A 20,628-nucleotide genomic window follows, 5' to 3' on the forward strand; every position below is an offset into this window, starting at 1 on the left:
ACTTCTTTGTAATAACTGCTTTCTTTTCTAAGTAATCATTAACTATTCTTTAATAGTTTTAAGACTGAACTAAGATTTTTGAGTCACCCTGTAGGTACTAAATTAGAATTTTGTCATTGGCCTATAATTTAAATTTGTAGACTCCATTCTTCCTTCCTTCCTTCTTTTCTTCCTTCCTTCCTTCCTTTCTTTGTTTCTCTCCTCCTTTTTTCTTTTTTTCTTTCTTCCTCCCTCCCTCCCCACCCCACTTTTTTTTTCTCTCTCTCTCTCTGTATCTGTGTGTGTGTCTGCCTGTCTCTGTCTGTCTCTTTCTCTCTCTCTCTCTCTACATTTATTAGTCTCCCATCCTACCTTTCTTATTCCCCATCATCTTTCAAAGATTACTGCCAGAGATTTTGAAGTCCCACCCTCCAGTTCATTCATGGGATATAATTCCTTTGAGCCTGATGACTTGAACTCATTAAGGGGCAGCTAGGTATTCTCTTATTGGCTCCCTATATATTTTTTATTTCAACTCCATCATAGCTAAATTTGTTCTTTCCTTTTTAATTCAAAGATAATTCTCTATGGCAGAGAAAACAGAAGCAAAATACATGTTAAGTAATCATGCCTTTTCTCTGTATTGTTCGTCATTGCTTCCTCCTCCTCAAACATGGCTAAAAACAAAAAATATCTCTTTTTTAAAAAATCAGTCACTCCTATCTTTCCTCACTAGCCTATGATCTACTATAGTTGTGTAGTCATCTGTTATATCCTGCCTTTTCATCCATGTCCTATAAATGACATTTGAAAACCTAATTTGGTCAATGAGTTCCCTCTGCACCCACATCTGTCTCTCTAGACAACTTCTACTTTTTCTTATCATGAAAAATTGTTTTTCTTTGTGTCTTCAAAATTAGTTTACCTGCCTCAGATCTCATCACTCCAATCTTTCCTACCCACTGCTAACAGTGATTTTCTTTAAGCACAAAGCTGACTGTGACGCCCCTAGCCAGCTAGTGCTAGTGGCTTCTTTTTTGTCTCTAAGACAATATAAAATGTTCTGTTTAGTTTTATAAATGCTAAACAATCTGTCCCTACCCTATTTTTTCCAGTCTCTTCAAAGATTATTCCCTTATATGTATCTTCTCCATTAGAATGTAGCTCCTTGAAAATAGGGATTCTTTTATTCCTTGTACTTATATTGCTTTGTACAATATCTGGAACATTAAGTAGGTGGTAAATAAATGGTCATTGCTTGCTTGATTGATTGGGACTCCACATAGTAGGGAAAATACTGACCTTAGAAAGTCAAGAAAGACCTGAATTCTAGGTCTGGCTTTGTCACTAACTTGCTGTGTGACGGTAGGTGACTTATTCACCTTCAGTTCTTAATGAGTTCATCTGGGAAAATGAGGACTTGTCTTGAATCAGTACTATTCAGTTTTTCTTTGGTAGTAGAACCCTTTACTTTATCCATGCAATTGAATTTTGCAATTTCTTTAAATACCTACTATTAAACCCATCAGGTACCATTAGGCTGATTTTTTTAATCGGCTTCACTATATTTCGAAGCTCATTTGCACTGCTTATAAAAATTAACAAGCTCCCAGACAGTAAAGTCCCCTTTCATCTCTCCCCATCCCACTTTTTTTTTTCAATTCAGTTTCCTAGGTCAGAACAGAAAAAAGGGGAGTCTCTGAGAAACGTTACTATTTTCCTCCCCAAGCTGACTCTCCCTTGGGGACAATGGACAAGAAAGGTGAAAGATGAGGACATGTAATCTAGTATGGCAGTTCACCCCAAGTCACTATGTAATTGAAGAGAATAGAAACCAATCTTGCTCCTTGAGCCTGGCGAAGAGTCTGACAGCAGCTGAAAATAAGACATGAGAGTCAAGGATGACTTCTTCTTTCTTAATTGCCTTTCTGAATTTCTTTATTTTTTTCCTGTTTCCATGTATTTTATTTTTTCCTCTAAGCAAAATTGTATTGCTATATTTTGTTTTTACATCACCTTCATTTTCAAATATAGCTTTCCCTTTGCCCTCCTGGGAGATCATACCTTGTAAGAAAGAATAAAAAGGGAAAAGAGAAAAGGCAGTTCAGCAAAATTAAGCAACACATCAGCCAACTCTGGCAGCATATGGGAAGTTTCATATCTATAAATGATCAAGTAAGATAATATTTGTTAAAAAAAAAATACTCAACAGTGCTACTTACTCCTTTTCTCTCCCTTCTCATAATGCCATAAACTTCATTAAAGAAGGGTATGTTTTTGTCTCTCTACTTTTGGGTCAAGGTTAATCACTACAATTATACAACATTCAGGTCCCTTATATTGTTGGGGATATTTTCTCTTTATATTTATATTGCTATAGATACCACATATATGGTTTTCATGCTCCTGCTTGCTTTATTTTGTGTCACTTCATATGTCATCTTATGCTTCTCAGTATTTGTCATGTTCACTGATTTTTTTACAGCTCGTTAATATAGCAACTAAGGCAACTAAGTGGATAGAGCGCTGGGCCTGGAGTCAGGAAGATCTGAATTCAAATTCAGCCTCATATACCTACTAGTTTTATGTTTGACTATTTGTTTGTCTTGATTTCCTGGAGAAAGAAATGATAAATCACCCCAGTATCTTTGACAGGAAAACCCCTTGGACAACATTGACATAATATGAAGGATTATCAAAAGTTGGACTTGACTAAATGACTGCCAACAAATGTGACAAGTAGGTGGGACAATGGATAGAACATTAGTCCTGGAATTCAAAAGATCTTGAGTTCAAGAATGACCTCAGACATTCACTAGATGTGTTTCCTGACTCAGTTTCCTCCTCTGCAAAATGGGATGATGAAACACCACAGTTGTTGTGAAGATCAAACAACATAATATTTGTAATGCACTTAGCAGTAAAGTTTTTAGCACTTAGTAAGGACTACATAAATGTTATTATTATTATATTACATTCATATACAGTGTGTTTAGCAATTCCACTAAACAATGGGCATTTATATTGTTTCCCATTCTTGCTACTCCAGTGTTGTTAAATAACAAAAATATATTAGTATATATCCACCCCAACTTTTTAAATGTTTGGCCATATTACCTTCTGAACCAAAAACTAGGATACACAATCTAACAAAGAATTTTTTTGCTCTAATTTGTTCCTGGAACAAAATGTTTGAAAATTGAAATTTTCCTGGAAAAATGCAGGATGCATAGTTCCTGTGAGACACCCAGTGAGGAAGAATGAATACATGGAAAAGAATGAAGGATGAGTAAACAGAAAGAGATAAAAGAGGGTAAGAGTTGGTGAAAAGGGAAAGAATAGTAGTGGAATGTTGGGTTTTCTCAGAGAAAAGGAAGCCTTTGAGGCAGCAATGTAGAACTTCTGGAAAGTTGCTTCCAAAATTCAGAGGTTAGAACTCTAACTTTCTCTATTAGGCCCTAAAATGCAAGACCAAAAATAACCCAGAAGGAGGAGATAGAAATCGCTTTCTCTTGCTTCTTTTTGCCCTGTTAGGTGGCGCAGTGCATAGAGTGCCAGGTCTAGAGTCAGGAAGATTCATGTTCCTCGTTCGAATCTAGCCTTACTTATGATCTGAGTGACCCTGGCAGGTCAGATGGGCTCAGTTCCTCCTCTGTAAAATGAGCTGGAGAAGGAAATGGAAAATAACTCTAATATCTTTGCCAAGAAATCCCCAAGGGGATGGTGAAGAGTCAGACATGACTGAATTCAACTGAACAACAGAACCTGAGCCTAAGTTTCTGTGTCAAAGTCTGGTAAAATGCAGCCTTGTGGAACGCTGGCGATCCTGGTGCTTCTGTCTCTGCAGTTATTCTGGCTTTGGAATTCTTTGCCATCCCAAGCAGCTTGGCTCAGCCCGGCCCAGCCCCGACCCTCCGGGCAGGCCCTGGTGCTTGGCAGGAGCTTTGACTTAAATGAACGCTGGGCTGCCAAGAGAATGTAGTTTGTTTCCCAGGCAGCAGCTGTCACTGTCCCGAGTCCCTCATTACCTTGGCAGGTAGAGGCTGACTCAGAGGCAAAGCAGATGGATGTAAGGGTCCTGTGACCTTTGTCCCAAACACAGGACCAAAAAAAAACCCAGAAAAATGGTGAGCAGCTGCTGTCCGGGATGAGATGGTTATTGACCTTGGGCCTCCGAGTCATCGCCAGGTAGGCCTTTGGTGTTCTTGTGCCCGCAGATCCCAGGCAGCTTGGAGGGCCTGCCGATTCGTGAAACATTTCGGTCACATACTTCAATTAGACAAGCATGTATTAGGCATCTGCCACGGGCTGGACACTACTCCATAGAGTTTAAAAAAAAAAAAAAACCCAACTTCAAGAAGTTGACAATCTGCTGAGGGAATAGAACGCAGCTAATATACAAATCAGCAATTCAACATTATTTTATAAGTGCTAGAAATAGGAGGATCAAGACTGAATCAAGCATTGAAGGAATACAGGGAAGATGGAGTGCCTTCTAAACCTGAGGAGGAGATTTCATTGTATTGTTTTTGTATCTGTTCATATAAATCTTCCTGTGCCTCTTTATATTTGTCATATTCATTTGTCATTCCTTACAGCTCAGTAATATGGCAGGTAGAGCAAAAGAGAGAACACTATGCCATATACACAGGGGATGGAATGTCAGATTGAGGAAACCTATGAGCCATTTCTTGTTCTAAAACATAGAGCATATGAATGCAAGCAGTATGTAATTAATCTGAATATTTGGATAGGAACCAGACTGTGGCATGTATTGAGACATATGGTATTGGCCTTCACTTGCATGCAATGTAACCTCAATAAAAATGAGATGTGGTAACCACCCTAACAACCACTTTAAGGTACCCATAGTCTTGCAAAGATGGGTCAGTCCTTCACAGATACACAAAGAAACACTAAATCCTACACATTTTCTCAGAGATCGAAAGGGGTAAGTGCAGGTCCTAGAGGGACTGTTCCCCAGCCTCAGAAAGACAGGCTATCTATCTATATCTATCTATTTATAAAGAGAGAGAGAGACAGAGAGAGAGACAGAGAGAGAGAGAGAGAGAGAGAGAGAGAGAGAGAGAGAGAGAGAGAGAGAGAGAGAGAGAAGAGAGAGAGACAGAGACAGAGACAGAGATAGAGACAGAGAGAGAGAGAGAGAGAGAGAGAGAGAGAGAGAGAGAGAGAAACAGAGAGAGACAGAGACAGAGACAGAGATAGAGACAGAGAGAGAGAGAGAGAGAGAGAGAGAGAGAGAGAGAGAAACAGAGAGAGACAGAGACAGAGACAGAGATAGAGACAGAGAGAGAGAGAGAGAGAGAGAGAGAGAGAGAGAGAGAGAGAGAGAGAGAGAAACAGAGAGAGACAGAGACAGAGACAGAGATAGAGACAGAGAGAGAGAGAGAGAGAGAGAGAGAGAGAGAGAGAGAGAGAGAGAAACAGAGAGAGACAGAGACAGAGACAGAGATAGAGACAGAGAGAGAGAGAGAGAGAGAGAGAGAGAGAGAGAGAGAGAGAGAGAGAGAGAGAGAGAGAGGGAGGGAGGAGAGGAGATGAAAGTGCAGTTAGCCCCAGTTGTTTCCAATGTTTTTACAGTGTTGACAGGAGGGAGAGAAAGAAAGCTTGTGACAGAGTCTGGTCATGAAGGCTGCTCCCTTCAAGTGCCTTTGTTCACAGTAGAAGGAAGGATAAAAAAAATGCACACAAAGTCATGTAGAAAACCAGGCTCCTCAGAATCATGTTGCTTCTTCATGGCAAAGTTTAGCCTGGCTCTCTTGCTTTCCTTCCGGTCAACATTCGGCTTTCACATAAAGGCCAATTCAAACCACCAGGCCATAGGCCTGGGCTCTCTATGTACTTTTTCTGATGACTACAGGTAGCTTCAGAGAAGAAAGGTTGGTACTCTCATTTTAGCTACTGGCAGCAACTATTTCCACAGCTCAGCTGCCCAACTTCGATGGTTTTTGTATTAAACAGTGGGTTTACCACACATGCTTCCTTGTCCACTGTAACAAAATTTTTTCTTTGAAGAAGCCCCTGAAATGCTTCAAAGACTCACTGAGGCCCATAGAACAAAGTTTGGGGAAATGTTAGACCTCTAAATTCTTTCCATCTCTAACATTTCATTATTACTGTTGTTTGTACCATCAATCTGTGACATTAAACTATCATTCGTAGAGGGCCCTGTTGAAATTCAAGTTGAGGCTATTCACCATTAACCTGCCTTCCCGCATTGGCCTAAATCAAATCCCCAGCTTTAGTAACAAAGGATTGAAGGAATGGGGCATATGGCAGGAGATAAAATAGAGAAAAAGGTATGGACAGGGAGAACAAATCAATAAACCCGGGTGGGAATGGGAAGGGTCAGAAAATTAATCTCCTTACAGGGGGCAGGGAATGGAGTAAGAGAGCATCAAAGAAAGCTTCACCTATAATATGATTTTGTTGGGATAGTTCTAATGACAATCCATTAGGAACAAGTTGGATAAATAATCACAGTCTCCACAGGAATACAAACCAAGGCACTGTAGTAAACAGACAATCTCATGCTCCACTCTCAATGACGGCTGGGATCCCAAGAGGGAGGCCCTGGACACATTGAACCTTTGGGCTTTGAAAGCATGATGGTGGCTGCATGACCCCCATTAAACTCCACAAGGCAGCGAGGGTCCTGTGTTCTTGGCAGTCTGCTCTAGCCTGCCCTCCCCTCATAAATGCTCCAAACACCAAGGAGATAAAAGAGAGAGGCACTCTCAGAGGCTTGAGACAGTCCTTCAAAATGTACTTTCAATCAGAAAGATATGTATGTGAAAGATCTCTCTTTGTTGGAGTTTACATACACAGAAGTACGTATCCTAGGGGAAATGTAGTATGTAGCCTCCTGACTATCACCAGCTTTAGTTCAATTCAATTCAGTTCAATAAGCATTTATTAAGCACTAACTATGTAAGCACTAGGGATACAGAGATAAAATTGAAGCAGACTGTGACTTTAAGGAGTCTGCATACTACTGGGGGAAAACAACAAGATGAATAACTGGAAAGGAGACACAAAATAAATTACAAAGCAATGGGAAAAGAGCTGGGAGAAAAGGGGATCTCTTTTTTCCCCTTTTCATTTCACATCACTGAGATGCCTTCTGCCATTTTCTTCTCATGAAAAGAAGTAATCCTTCTCCTTGCTAAGTCCTCTGCATACACAAGTGATTCCATTCCAGCTTCTCTTCTTGAGAAAGGGGTAAGTGTGGGTCCTAGAGGGAGAAACTGTCATTCCCACTCTCTAGTTTACCTTCAATCTCCACCTGTGTAGTGACTGCTTTCCTCTTGCCTACAAACATGCCTGTATTTCTCCCATGCTCAAAAACCATTCTCTTGATCCATCCACTCCTGCCATATTGTCCCAAATCTCTCCTGGCTTTTATGACTAAAGTCTCTGAGAAGGTCATTTATCATAGATATCTCTATTCTTTTTCTTCCTCATTCTTTGTAGTCAGGCTTCTCACCTCATCATCCAATTGAAAATGTTCTTTTCATAAGCTCCACTTAAACCTACTCAACCCCATGCAATCTGCAACCCAGTGGCTATGATCTCCCTTACCATACCTTGTACAAAACACCCCATCTCCTATCTCCAAATATTTTAACTAGATGTTCCCCGTATCTGAAAATGCTTTCCTCATTTCTGCCTTTTAGCTTCCTTCGGATCTCAACTAAAGTCCCACCTTTTGCAAGAAATCCTTTAAAGGATTAAAGTTAGCAACTTCCCTCTGAGATCATCTTAAATTTGCCCTGTTTGTATGGTTCTAGCAGTACATTGTTGTTTGTATGTTATCACCCCTTTAGACTATTAGCCTCTTGAGAACATTTTTTTCTTTTTCTTTTCATTGTATTATCAGCATTTAGCACAATTTTTAGAACTTAATATGTGATTAAGAAATGCTAGTTAATGTGATGGACTTGGTTCTTCCCAACAATGCTGTGATTCAAGACAGTTCCAATAGACTTGGGATGAAAAATGTCATCTGCAATCAGAGAGAAAACTAGGGAGCCTGAATGTGGATCTAAGCATGGTATTTTCATCTTTTTTAACTGTTATTTGTTTATTTGTTTTTTTTCTTTCTTGTAATTTTTTCCTCTTTTGGTCTGATTTTTTTCCACAACATGATAAACATAGAAATGTTTAAAAGGATTGCACATATTTAACCAAATTAAATTGCTTGCTGTCATGGGAAGAAGGGGAAGTAAGGGAGAGCAGGAGAAAAACTTGGAACACAAAGTACAAAAATGAATGTTGAAACCTATCTTTACATGTATTTGGAAAAATAAAATACTATTGAGGGAAAAAAAGAAATACTAGTTGACTAAATACCTGAGGGGATTCAGATGAAAAAGTTAGCATGTGCTGAACCTTTAAAGTACACTAAGGATTCCAAGAGGAAAATATAAAGAGACAGAATATTCCAGGTATAAGGGAAAACCTGAATAAAGTACAAATATGGAAGATTGAGTGCTGTATTTGAGGAACAATCAATAAGCCAGTATAGTCAGAATTTAAAGTGAGCAAGGGGATGTAAAGCAACTAAGTGGTCCAATGGATAGAGTATGGAAACTGGAGAGAAAAATCATCTTCCTGAATTCAAACACAGTCTCAGACACTAAATAACTGTGTGATACTGGACAGGTCACTTAACGCTGTTTGCCTCAGTTTCCTTATCTGTAAAATGATCTGGAGAAGGAAATGGCAAACCTTTGTCAATAAAACCCCAAATGGTTTCACAAAGAATCCAAAATGACTGAACCACAAAAATGGAAGTATTGTATAAACAGCATGGAAATTTAGCCAAGAGCTATGTTGTAGCTTATTGTCATATAAAAGAATTTGTATTTTCTCTTAGATGCAATAGGGGACCATTAAGGCATATTCTGGTCTGAGTAGGGAGCATGAGATGGAAGCAAGAAATTTGGAGGTAGAATCAACAAGTCTTGACAATTTAGTAGATATGTTCTAGATGTAGATTGTGTCTTCCTTCATAGGTTTTTTATAGTTAATATGGGTATTTATAATAGTCAAAATTACTGGTCATTCAAAGTTGTTCTTAAAACAATATTGCTGTTACCAGATACAATATTCTCTTAGTTCTGCTCATTTTGTTCATCATTATTTCATGCAAGTTTTTCCATATTTTTCTAAAATTGAGTTCATCATTTCTAATAGCTCAGTAGTATTCCATTATAATCTTATACCATAATTTGTTCAGCCTTTCCTCAGTTGATGGACATCCCTGCAATTTCCAGTTCTTTGCCACCCCAAAGAGAGCTAGTATAAATATTTTAGAACACAGTTTATTTTACTTTTTCCTAATCATCTTTGTAACAGACCCATCTGCTAGATTTTAAAATATTTTAATAACCACATTTCACATTTCCCTTTTTATATTATACATTAAAGCATGTTATTCTGAGATTGGCTTATGGAGTCCATGACATCACAAGTTAAGAACCCTTCCTCTAGATCTGAGATCCTGTGATAACTTCTAGATTGCAAAGTTGGATAACAAGAAGAATGGTGATATCTTTCAGAGAATTCATTATATTAGGAGAAAATTTGGATTTAGAAGAAAAGATAATACATTTTGTTTTTGAAAATGTTGAGTTTGAGATCCCTATGGAACAGCAAAGTAGAGAGCTTCCTCAGATAGCTGGGGAGGAATGTCTAGTGCTTAAAGGATCTCAAGGGTCAGATATATACTAAGGTTAGGCGTGTATTTTATAAATATCAGTAAGACAGTTGTATGAAGGATAGATTGGGGTGGGGAGAGGAGTGGGATACCCATTAGCAGACAAGAAATGAGAGACTCAATTTGTGTGATGGTTATGTCAATGTCTTCTCTATTCCCTCTCTGGAAAACTCTGGAGTTCTTGAGGCTTTCATACTAGCATTGGGATTCTCCAATGGTTTTTTCTCACCCAGGCCCATTATCTCTAACAAGCACATTTAGGATCTCCCTGACAATTTGAATATGCCCCCTGTGGCTCTATGAGACCCTTTCTTGATCTCTACTAATTAATACACAAATTATTCTATGTTCAGCCTTCATCTCTCAATCTCTCTGCAGCTTTGAGTACTTTTTTCTTCCTGAAATTCTTTCTCAGCTGCTTCTTTATCTTCTTAAGGAATTCTCCCTCTCCTTACTGTCCCTTAAATGAGGGCATTATTCCAAGGCTCTTCTTACTTCTCTCTATATATTCTCTCCCATGGAGATCTCATCCTCTCTTAAGGTTCCTTTTGCTTTTGCTCCTTCCTTTCTCTCCTGAAGGTCGGCCCTACTTCTAAAGTAAAAAGATTTAAATTGTGGCCTGCTAGTAAATATTTAACAAAGAAAAATGTACAAAAACACCTTTTTAAATTTAAGATGAATTCTTAATAATTTTCCCATAACTTCCTTAAGCCCAATCAAGCAACAAAAACAATATATATCTCCCTGATTTGTAGCATTTGTTGATTTCCTGAGTGTAAATTTCATACTGAAAATTTAACAATTGACTTAAAGAAGAAAAATTTCAAATTTTAAAAGGTACAAATCACAGAGAGACCTGGCAGAGCCATTGCTTCTGGCTATCCCCTTTGACCATGGTCCAAATCTCAGTTTGTCGATTCTTATCTGATCCTGACCAAAGTCAGTGGTCTTGCCTCTTTAGGTTACTTGTTATCCACTCCACTTTCTCCTCATTCTATACAAGACCGGTGCTACTCCAGCCAGTGTTGCCATTGGTTTTGACCTTCAGAGAACCCAATAATCAATCATCTGCCCCAGCTCAGTGGTTGCCAACAACAGCTGAGTATTCCCTTTGACCCTGAATTATCCTTTGACCATAAACTCTGAATTGCATCACCACTAATTTAAGTTATACATTTGTAGAGGTCTCTGTCTGGCAGACCCCAACCAACTTAGATCATGTTGGCAATCCAAAATGCACAATGCCTTACTTCCCCTCAGGATCTTTCCTCATTCTCATGCTCACCAAAAAAAATACACTTAATAAATATTTGTTGACAGAGATGATGATGATGATGATGATGAAGATGATGATGATGATGATGAAGATGAAGAAGAAGGTGGAAGTATAAGATCATTCAAGCATTTATTAAGCCTATTGTGCATGAGATTCTAGGTGCTAGAGATGCAAATACAGAGATGAAACAGTCTTTATGTCAAAGAGTTTTTGTTCTCTTAGAAAGATACCACAGGTTCATAGATAAATAAATAAGAATATTTACAAAATAATTACACTGTGACTGGGAAGGGCATTATTAAATGGTGGAATCAGGAATGGTCTCTTGAAGGAGGGACACCTGAGCTGAGCCTTGCCTGAAGACAGGATTTCCAATCTGCAGAGATAAGAAGAAAAAGCATTATGGGCAAGGAAGGCAGACTATGCAAAGTTAGAAATGTGGAAGATGGAATGTTCTGTTCAGGGTATAATACACAGTTCAATTTATAGAGTGCTTAAGGGGAAGTAATGAATAATAAGGGTGAAAAATCTGAAGACAGATTTTGAAAGATTTTAAATGTGAAAGGAATTTGTCTTTTATCCTAGCAAAAATGGGAAATCATTTAAACTTCTTGAGTGAGGAGGGACATGATCAGACCAATAGACTTTAAAATTATAAATTTAATAGCTACATGGAAAAAGGAGATCCTAAAGCAGGAAACCAATTAGGAGATTATTGAAATAGTTTGGGCAAAAGATGATGGCAGTTTTAGTGTGAGTTGAGAGAAAGGGAGAGATGTGAGAGGTGGAATCAAAAAAGATTTGGCAATTGATTAGATAAAGGGGTGAGACTTGAATAAAGAGATGAGGATGATTTCTAGGTTGGAAATCTAAGTGACTGGAAGGATGGTGTCACTCTTGACAGAAATAGGAAAATTAGTAAAAATTGGTTGATTTAGAAGGAAAGATTATAAGACCTGTTTTTAGAGATGGTGAGTTTGAGATGCCTATAGGATGGACAGACAGGGATGCACAATTGGAGCAGCTGGAGATATGGGACTATAGCTGAGAAGAGAGATGAGAATAGGATGTGTAGCTGTGGGACTCATCTATATATAGATGAATATTGAATCCATGGGAACTGATTAGGCCACCATAATTGAGAATACAAAACAGTGTTTCTGAGAGCCATGTCACAAAATTTCTAGGACCAAGAAGCTATGTATGCTATGTTATGTAATTACAGATAAAATTTATAAATAATTGCGTTTAACATAATTTTATTTGCACACCATCTAAATATGTTTTCATCATATTTTCAAAATAAGCAAAACTTGATTATTACATATATAAACTAACTTTAAAATATATTAAACCTTAAACTTGCAAAGAACTCAACAAAAATGACTATTTTTATTAAAGAGAATGCACATCACAAATCACCTTCCTCTTCCACATTGTGGTCATTTATTGATCCTTGAACAAAATGTTTGAGAACTGCTGGGTAGAGAGAAAATATGAAAAAGCTCAGAATGGAACACTGAAGTTAATCCATGCATAGCCAGTGGAGCAAGGAGAGAATGACGTGTTACCTATCCTAGGTAATATATTTCTATTTTAGTAATTTTAATCTGAAACCCTGCTAATCTGCAATTATTCCATCCATATTGCGATTTTCTCCAGTACAGCTTTGATATATTGTGAGTTGGCATGAGAAAAAAATTTTTAAAGGCCTGGAGAGACTTACATGAACTGAGGCATGAGAAATCAAATGGGATGTTGGAGAAGTTTTGTGGAGTTGCAAACAACATGTAAATGCCAGCAGACAATATAGAAAAAGTTTTATACATGCAGAAATGCATAAAGTGTATGTGTTGCATTGGATAATATTAGCATTTTAAATCTTTTAATACAATAAAAATTCAGACTTCTTTTCTGGTACAAAGGGAGTGCCAAAAACTTTTACAAGGATTTTTCAGATCACAGGGCATGGTGTCCTTAACCCCCATGATATGAAGGGAATAATGTTTTCTTTAACAAGTCTTTTAATTGCTTTGGTTCTAGTTGCCTGTTTGTAAAATGAAGGACTCAGTCAAATCCCATGAGTTCTGAAGTCCCTTATAAAAGTCTTGCTATGTAATCCTCTGGTAAAAACCCTCATGACCCTACTTCCCTTATAGAATCTGAGTTCATAGCAGCTTCTTTCAGATGATATGCCATGATCCCTCTTCTGTCAAAGGTTTTAAAATGGTGTGTTAACTTTCTTTCTAGGTCCCCATTCAGTGGCATGTTAGTGAATATTTAACAATCTTCTTTTGGGGGAAGAGGGGAGAAGATATACTGCATGACACACTTTAAAATTTAATTTGCATTCTTAACATTTTCTCCATCACTTTCTTAAGCGTCGGCAATCATCAACACAACAAGTCAAGCCCTGACTTGTAATATCTGCCAATTTTCAAGGTGTAATTACTCAAACTAAAAATTTAACAATCAGCTCTGCTCCAACACTCTCCTGACCGCCTCCTTTCCACTTTGGCAACCAGTTCCTTTTCATTGATCGGACGCGAATCCAAAATATTAAACTTTCTCATCCGTCCCACCTTCAGGAAGAAGAAATAATTATCAGATAAGTCAAAATTTTATCAGGTTTTTCATTACTAATAGAGACAGCAGTCCAACAGACATCTAGATAGTTGAAATCCCTAATCCCAATTCTCTCCTAACTCTTCAAGAATTGATCATTCTTTTCTTCCTTCTGATTGGGCAGTGACTTTCTGTCACATCCTTGCTTCTGCCACACGCCCAAATGTCCTCTACTATATACAGACTAGATATTATGTGTACAGATAACAAATAGGTATAGATTTACACTCAGAAATCCACATTAGCTCACAGTATGTAGATATACACACAGACACCCATGTGTCCATATGTACATATACATACATTTTCATATATTTGCACATAGGAACTCATATATCCGTGATCATATGCACTCACACTAAAAATACAAAAAGATACGTGGATGGATTCACATGCAGACATCCACATGTATATGTGCACATATTCACATGGTATTCATGAACACATACACCTACAACCACACATTTCCATATACTCACACACAGACACTCGCAAATCCAGGCTCCATTTTCCATCCGGTTCTTGACTTGGCTGTGACTCCAGAAAACAACATGACCCACGCAAGCCTGTCTCCCCTCGGGATAAGGCTGTCGTGTGAAATTACATCACAGTAAGATTGGCTCCAGTTTTAATTTCCAACACCTCAATGAGCTCATTTGCCTCTAATGGAGGAGTAGGAGGTGGAGCACTACACTGCTCCTGAAGCCTGCCTTTACAACGGACTAATCCATTTTCAAACAGTATCTCCGCTTGGTTCTGACTCCAAGGAATAAAATGCCTTCAGGCCCAATATTCTCTGATAGCCCTCCCTCCGCCAATCTTTTCAGCTTCCTTGTGTCTCCTCTGTTAGATTGTAAGCTCTTTGAGGGCAAGGATGAAGCTTTTTCTTATTTGTATCACCAGCATTTAGCAGTGATAAACACTTTTAAAATAAATGTTATTGAGTTAAGTTGAATCTATCCATACCAATGGGTATGCACACATAGTTATATGATGTATGCACATTAAACATATTCTAGATTGTTTCACACCCTCAACAACATGCTCCACCACAAGGCTGTTCTCAGGACACTGCTCTTTCTACTACAGCCAGAGTTCTTTCTTAACCTTGGATTCACAGATCTTCATAGGAATCCATGGATCAATTTCAGAAGTGAATTTAGATAGGAAAAATTTATTTTTTGTAATTGATATCCATTGTAATCCTATGCATTTAAAAGCATTATTCTGAGCAAGATTTCATAGGTCTTACCAGACTACCAAAGGAATTTCCGTCTCTATCTCTCTGTCTCCTTCTGTCTCTGTCTCTGTCTCTCCACCCTCTCTCTCCTCTCTCTCTCTTCTTTCTTTCTCTGTCTCTATCTCTCTCTTCCTCTCTCTCTCTCTCTCTCTCTCTCTCTCTCTCTCTCTCTCTCTCTCTCTCTCTCTCTCTTTTCCATCTCTCTCTTTCTTCTTTCTCTCTCTTTCTGTCTCTCTCTGTCTCTCTCTTTCTCTCTCTCTCTGTCTCTCTCTGTCTCTCTCTCTCTGTCTCTCTGTCTCTGTCTCTCTCTGTCTCTCTCTCTCTCTGTGTCTCTCTTTCTCCTCTTTCTCTTTCTTCTTTCTCTGTCTCTGCCTCTCTTTGTCTTTCTCTCCTGTCTCTCCTCTCTTTCTATGTCTGTCTCTCCTCTCTCTCTCTCTGTCTCTGTTTCTGTCTGTCTGTCTGTCTCTCCTGTCTCTCTGTCTCTTTCTGTCTTTTTGTCTCTGTCTCTCTGTATCTCTCTGTCACTCTCTCTCCATGTTGTCTTTCTCTCTGTCTCTGTCACACACACACGCATACACACACACTGAAGAACCCCTGAACTAGGGGCTCTTTCTCATGTACTCTTTCCATAGGACACTGTCTTCAAAAAGTGTATTGTTAATGTCTCTGTGCAGGGTTGTTTGAACAAGGCCATTACTGTGAACATCTTCCCCAATCTTCTTCCTCTCCCTCAGTGATTCCCAATATTGTTGAAGCTTACATCCTTATTTTGCTGATTCCATAGCTACCTGCTACCCACTTTTTGGTTTGTTTTATTTTTTAATATTCACCTCAATGAAAAATTAAAGTAAACTAAAATGAAGGTTGAGAATCATCATACCATTACAAGGCAACAACACTAAAAATAATCGCTACCCTTACCCCCCAACACACACACACACACACACACACACACACACACACACACACACACACACACACACACACCTCCTGATAGGATCAAGGAAGGGGGCCAGGCAGCTAAGGGATACAAAAGTAGCATCAGCAGAAACCATCTTTTTTAGGTTTGATCGTTTGGCCCTTTTGGAGAGATCTGTCCATTTGTCAGTGCACAGGATCTGCCAAGATATGTAAAGAACTTTCCCGGAAGACTTGACCAAGATTATTTGTATAAGGATTGGAGAAACCCAACCAAATGTATACAAGATGGAATTGAATTAAAACAAAGTAATTGTTAAGTGCTTCTTTAAAGCTTAGAAAAATAGCTTTAAAATTGTGAACAAAATTTGGATTTTTGTTGTTCCATGTTTTGCTCCTCCTGACTTATGTGTTCTGTTTTATTTTACAGAATAGGCATTTATCATCATGCTATTCTCCTATCCCCCTCATAACAAAGGGAAACAAGTAATACTGACCAAGGCAGCTGTTACAGCTGATATAACACTACAACATTCCACATCTCTAGTCACCCACCTCTAGTGAAAGAAGGGAAGTGTATTTAATCATCTGGCATCCAGAATCAAGTCATTTTGTGTTTGTTTGTTTTCTTTTTGTCAAGAGAGAGAAATTTTAAAATAATTGTCATAATCTGTCACATCTGTTATCATATGCCCACATTCTTTCTCTGAGAAGATTATTAGGGCAATTTTTCTCCTCTGTCTCTCTTTTCTGTCTCTGTCTCATTCTGTCTATCCACTTCTCTCTTTCTGTGTTTCCTTTTCTCTCCTCTCTCTGTCACTTTCTGTCTTTGTCTCACTGTCTCTCTCACTCCTTTTCTCCTTCTTTCCCTCCCTATCCACCTACTCTATCTTTCTCTCTCCACTTCCTCCCTCCCTTTCTTTACTTTTTACTGATCCCTTTTGGATTGAGCTATATTTCTTTTGTTTGTTTTTGCCTCTTCTTTAATTGGGAAATTAGAAAAACTTGGAGGATGGATGTTCAATTTGTTAAGTTGATTTGGTATTAGTTTTTCCCATTTAGATAGTTGGAGGGATATGGAAGAGAATGTGTTTCTGTCTCCCATTATCAGCCTTCAAATACCCTTTTCCTATCTTTTTCTTTATCTTCCTCATTCTATTCATATAGGTCTAAAAAATAGTTCATCTTTTGCTGGCAGGAACCTTCTCATACATACACAATATTAATTTTCTCTGAGACTAAGGAAAATTGTTATGTTTTGTTTTTCCTTCTTCTTCTTCTGACTGCAATTAAGGGCTTCTTTGCAGCTGGGCTATAATACTGCATATTGCATTGGATGGGTCTGTGGAGTTGACTCATCTTTCTGGCACATCCATGTTTCATCATGCCCTGTACAGCTTCTGTCCTTGCCTTTGACAAGCAGATAATGTAGGAACAGAATAATCCTGCAGATAATTTCCAAATTGTATGAGCCAGCAATCTTTTAATCAGACCTTCCTACACTAAACAACATATTGATTCATTTGATAACAGTAATTAGCAGTCTCTCAGAGAAATACAGAATCAGTACCATGAGTCATCCATATTTTTCCATTTTTATTATGAGCTGCACAAGTCTGAAATCTGATTTCTTTTTAATCTGGCCTTATTTTATTATATCTGCTAACCTATGCTAAATAAAGTGGCTAGTTTAACTGATAGAGCACCAGACTGAGAATTGAGAACTTTTTAACTGTGTCATTTTCCATAATGAGCTGGCTCTCTCTATGCCAAAATTCCCTTATGTATAAAATGGAAATCTCTCTTCACTTCTCAAGGATTGGTGAGACCCATTGTCCTTGTGTAAAGTATCTAAAGGTGATGATTAGTCTAGGCCGACTGCCTCATTGATGGAGTATCCAGGTCCTTCATTTCATCTTTGACCTGACTTTCAGTCCTTCTACAATAGAGGTGGTAGAAAAGTAAACAAATAACAAAGTTGAAACTGAAACCTTTTGGATTCTTTATGAATAATTCTTGGTTAAAACTGAATGGGCTTGTGACCTGCAGAAGAAAGCGAAATGAATGGGTAGAGTAAGAATTTGGGATTATCTGGAGCTTTCAGTTGTCTAGGCCTCTTACAAATAAGCCATATTCCATCACTGTGTAACTAGTATAACTAGTGACTCTAGGTTTACCCTGACTAATTCCTATTTTGGGAGTTGACCCCAAAAGGAAAATTCTCTCTCTTTGACTGGTTGTCCAATGGATGTTACACTAGGAACATCTCTGAATATAGCTGTATAGCTTCCATTTGTCTTGTGTCTAAGTTTCCCAAAAAAATGGGTAATAGAGATCTAATTCTTATGCCTACCCCAAATGTAACAAAGTATTTGGATAACACAGCCTTTTTGTTTGTTTTTTGTTAGATTTTTATGAGAATATGAAAAGGAACAAAAATATCCAGGAACCCACACTTTTAAAAAGGTGGAGGTGAGAAGAGGTCTATTATTTCATCTGTTGGGAGACTCCTGGTAAAGAACTACTTTCTACCAATGTATATCAGTAACCATTCTGCAGAATAATCTTAGAAGTCATTGTCTTATACCAGTTCCAGACTTGCTCAAGTTCATATAGTCAATATGAATTAGAGATGTGCTTTGATTCTGAAGTCAGCCTTCTTTCCACTAGCATGCTTTTCATAAAAGCACATAAGATAGCCTTGAAATAAGACAGCAAACACTTGAGGCTGCTGAAGATGCAATCCCTTCCTATCAGATCTATACTATCAAAATAACTTAGCTTTTTTCTTGAAGTAAGATGTAGCTCAGGAGATATGTGAGTGATCCTCCCTCCTCTTCAAGGAGCGTAATTTTTTTTTCTATCTAGAAGGTCTGTCTGATTTCTTAAGTCTTGAACTTGGGGCTCCCCCATGAGTCTACCCCAAAATCACATACTTCCCAGATCATCTCTCTTCTCTGCTCATAAGGTTAGATTCAGATAATACAACTCAAGGCATTTTTCAAAAACACAACTCTCATACACACAAAAGTTGGAAGTCATGAAAACTACCCTGAATTGCATGTTCAGGTTGATTGATGAACTTCCTCTCTTATTTTTATTGATTTATTTTTGTTTTTATACTACACTCATTTCCAAATAGCTCCCTCTTCCTTCCCCTATCTTTGAGACAAATATTCAAAAGGAAAGGAAAAAAAGCCATTCAACAAAACAAATCCAGACAAAGACTGTCAGGCAGCTAGGCAGCACGGTGGGTAGTGTGTGGGAATCAGGAATCTGGGAAGACCTGAGTGAAAATCCAGCCTCAGACATTGCCTCAGTTTTCTCAGCTATAAAACAGGGGTGATAATTGTACCTCTCTATTTAGAGTCGTGTGGACAGGATGAAATAATATTTGTAAAGTGCTTCACCAACCTTAAAATACTATGTAAATGCTAGTTATTATATATGATGTTTTATATCCATGGATCTTCATCTCTAGAGTGAAGGGAGAGTGGTGCCTTTTCTCAATTCTTCTCTAATCTATAATGTATTTTTTGCAGGAGAATTCTAAGTATTTCAGTTGTTCCCACCTCCCAAGTTTAGGAAGCCTACTCTTTTTTTTTAATAGTTTTTATTTACCAGATATATGCATGGGTAATTTTACAACATTGACAATTGTCAAACCTTTTGTTCCAATTTTTCCCCTCTTTCCCCTGTCCCAGGTGGCAGGTCGACCAATACATGTTAAATGTGTTAGAGTATAAATTAAATACAATATATGTATACATGTCCAAACAGTTGTTTTGCTGTACAAAAAGAATCGGACTTTGAAATAGGAAATCCAAAATGCAGGAGGACAAAAATAGAGGGATTGGGAATTCTGTGTAGTGGTTCATATTCATCTCCCAGAGTTTTTTCGCTGGGTGTAGCTGGTTCAGTTCATTATTGCTCTATTGGAACTGATTTGGTTCATCTCATTGTTGAAGAGGGCTACATTTATCAGAATTGATCAAAATATAGTATTGTTGTTGAAGTATAATGATCTCCTGGTCCTGCTCATTTCACTCAGCATCAGTTCATGTAAGTCTCTCCAGGCCTTTATGAAATCATCCTGTTGGTCATTTCTCACAGAACAATAATAAGGAAGCCTACTCTTAAGATGACTTATCTCTGGTCTTAGGCAAGCATATGCCCCTCTCAGGAGATCTATCCCAAGTCAGTTATTCCCATTTACTGGATGGGGAGAGAGGCAGACAGAGTTTTCACAAACCACAGGACTAGGCCTGTCTGCTGTACACTGACTTTTCTTCTGAACAGGCCCCGGGAGTGGAAGTCCAAAAGTTATCAAGCTAATTTGCTTGCTCACTTTTATAGACTCCTTTGACAAAAATCTGTCCTCTTGAATCTCAAGCAACCCAGTTATCTTAGAGGTATCCTTACTTCCATGGGACCAATCATGAATTCTGTATCCCCTGGGCAAGATGTCAGTGGTCATGCTCATGTCTCCATGGGAAGGTTTCCCACCTAATGATTCAAGAATAGACTACTTTCTATAAACTTATCGCTAAAAGAGCTCATTAAATGGATCTGGGATTTCACTGACCAATCCCTCTTACTTTTTTATTTACTTTTATTTACTTTCTTTGGTTGTTTAGCTTTTACACAGGAGTATTTACTTCAAAATTCTAGCAAGAAGTTAGAAACATTTTCCACTTTACTTTTCTGGGCCTCCATTTCCCCATCTGTGAATGTGAAGTGGGGAGAGTAGAAGCATTCTCTCTCTTAGCACACCTGTTTCTTAAGTTAGCTTTTAAATGGCACTCACCCCATCAACTTCATTTCAAAATATGTCATAGTCACTAAGCC

At 38.2% G+C, this 20,628-nt stretch overlaps 1 protein-coding gene across 5 annotated transcripts in view; it reads left to right on the forward strand.

Moving 5' to 3' along the window:
- The window catches only part of GRIK4 (glutamate ionotropic receptor kainate type subunit 4), a 680,228-nt gene that overhangs the window by 606,668 nt on the left and 52,932 nt on the right, over positions 1–20,628 (forward strand). The gene's annotated exons all lie outside the window — the stretch shown is intronic.

The sequence above is a fragment of the Sminthopsis crassicaudata genome, chromosome 3 (assembly GCF_048593235.1).
Source record: "Sminthopsis crassicaudata isolate SCR6 chromosome 3, ASM4859323v1, whole genome shotgun sequence".
Classification (NCBI taxonomy): Eukaryota; Metazoa; Chordata; class Mammalia; order Dasyuromorphia; family Dasyuridae; genus Sminthopsis; species Sminthopsis crassicaudata.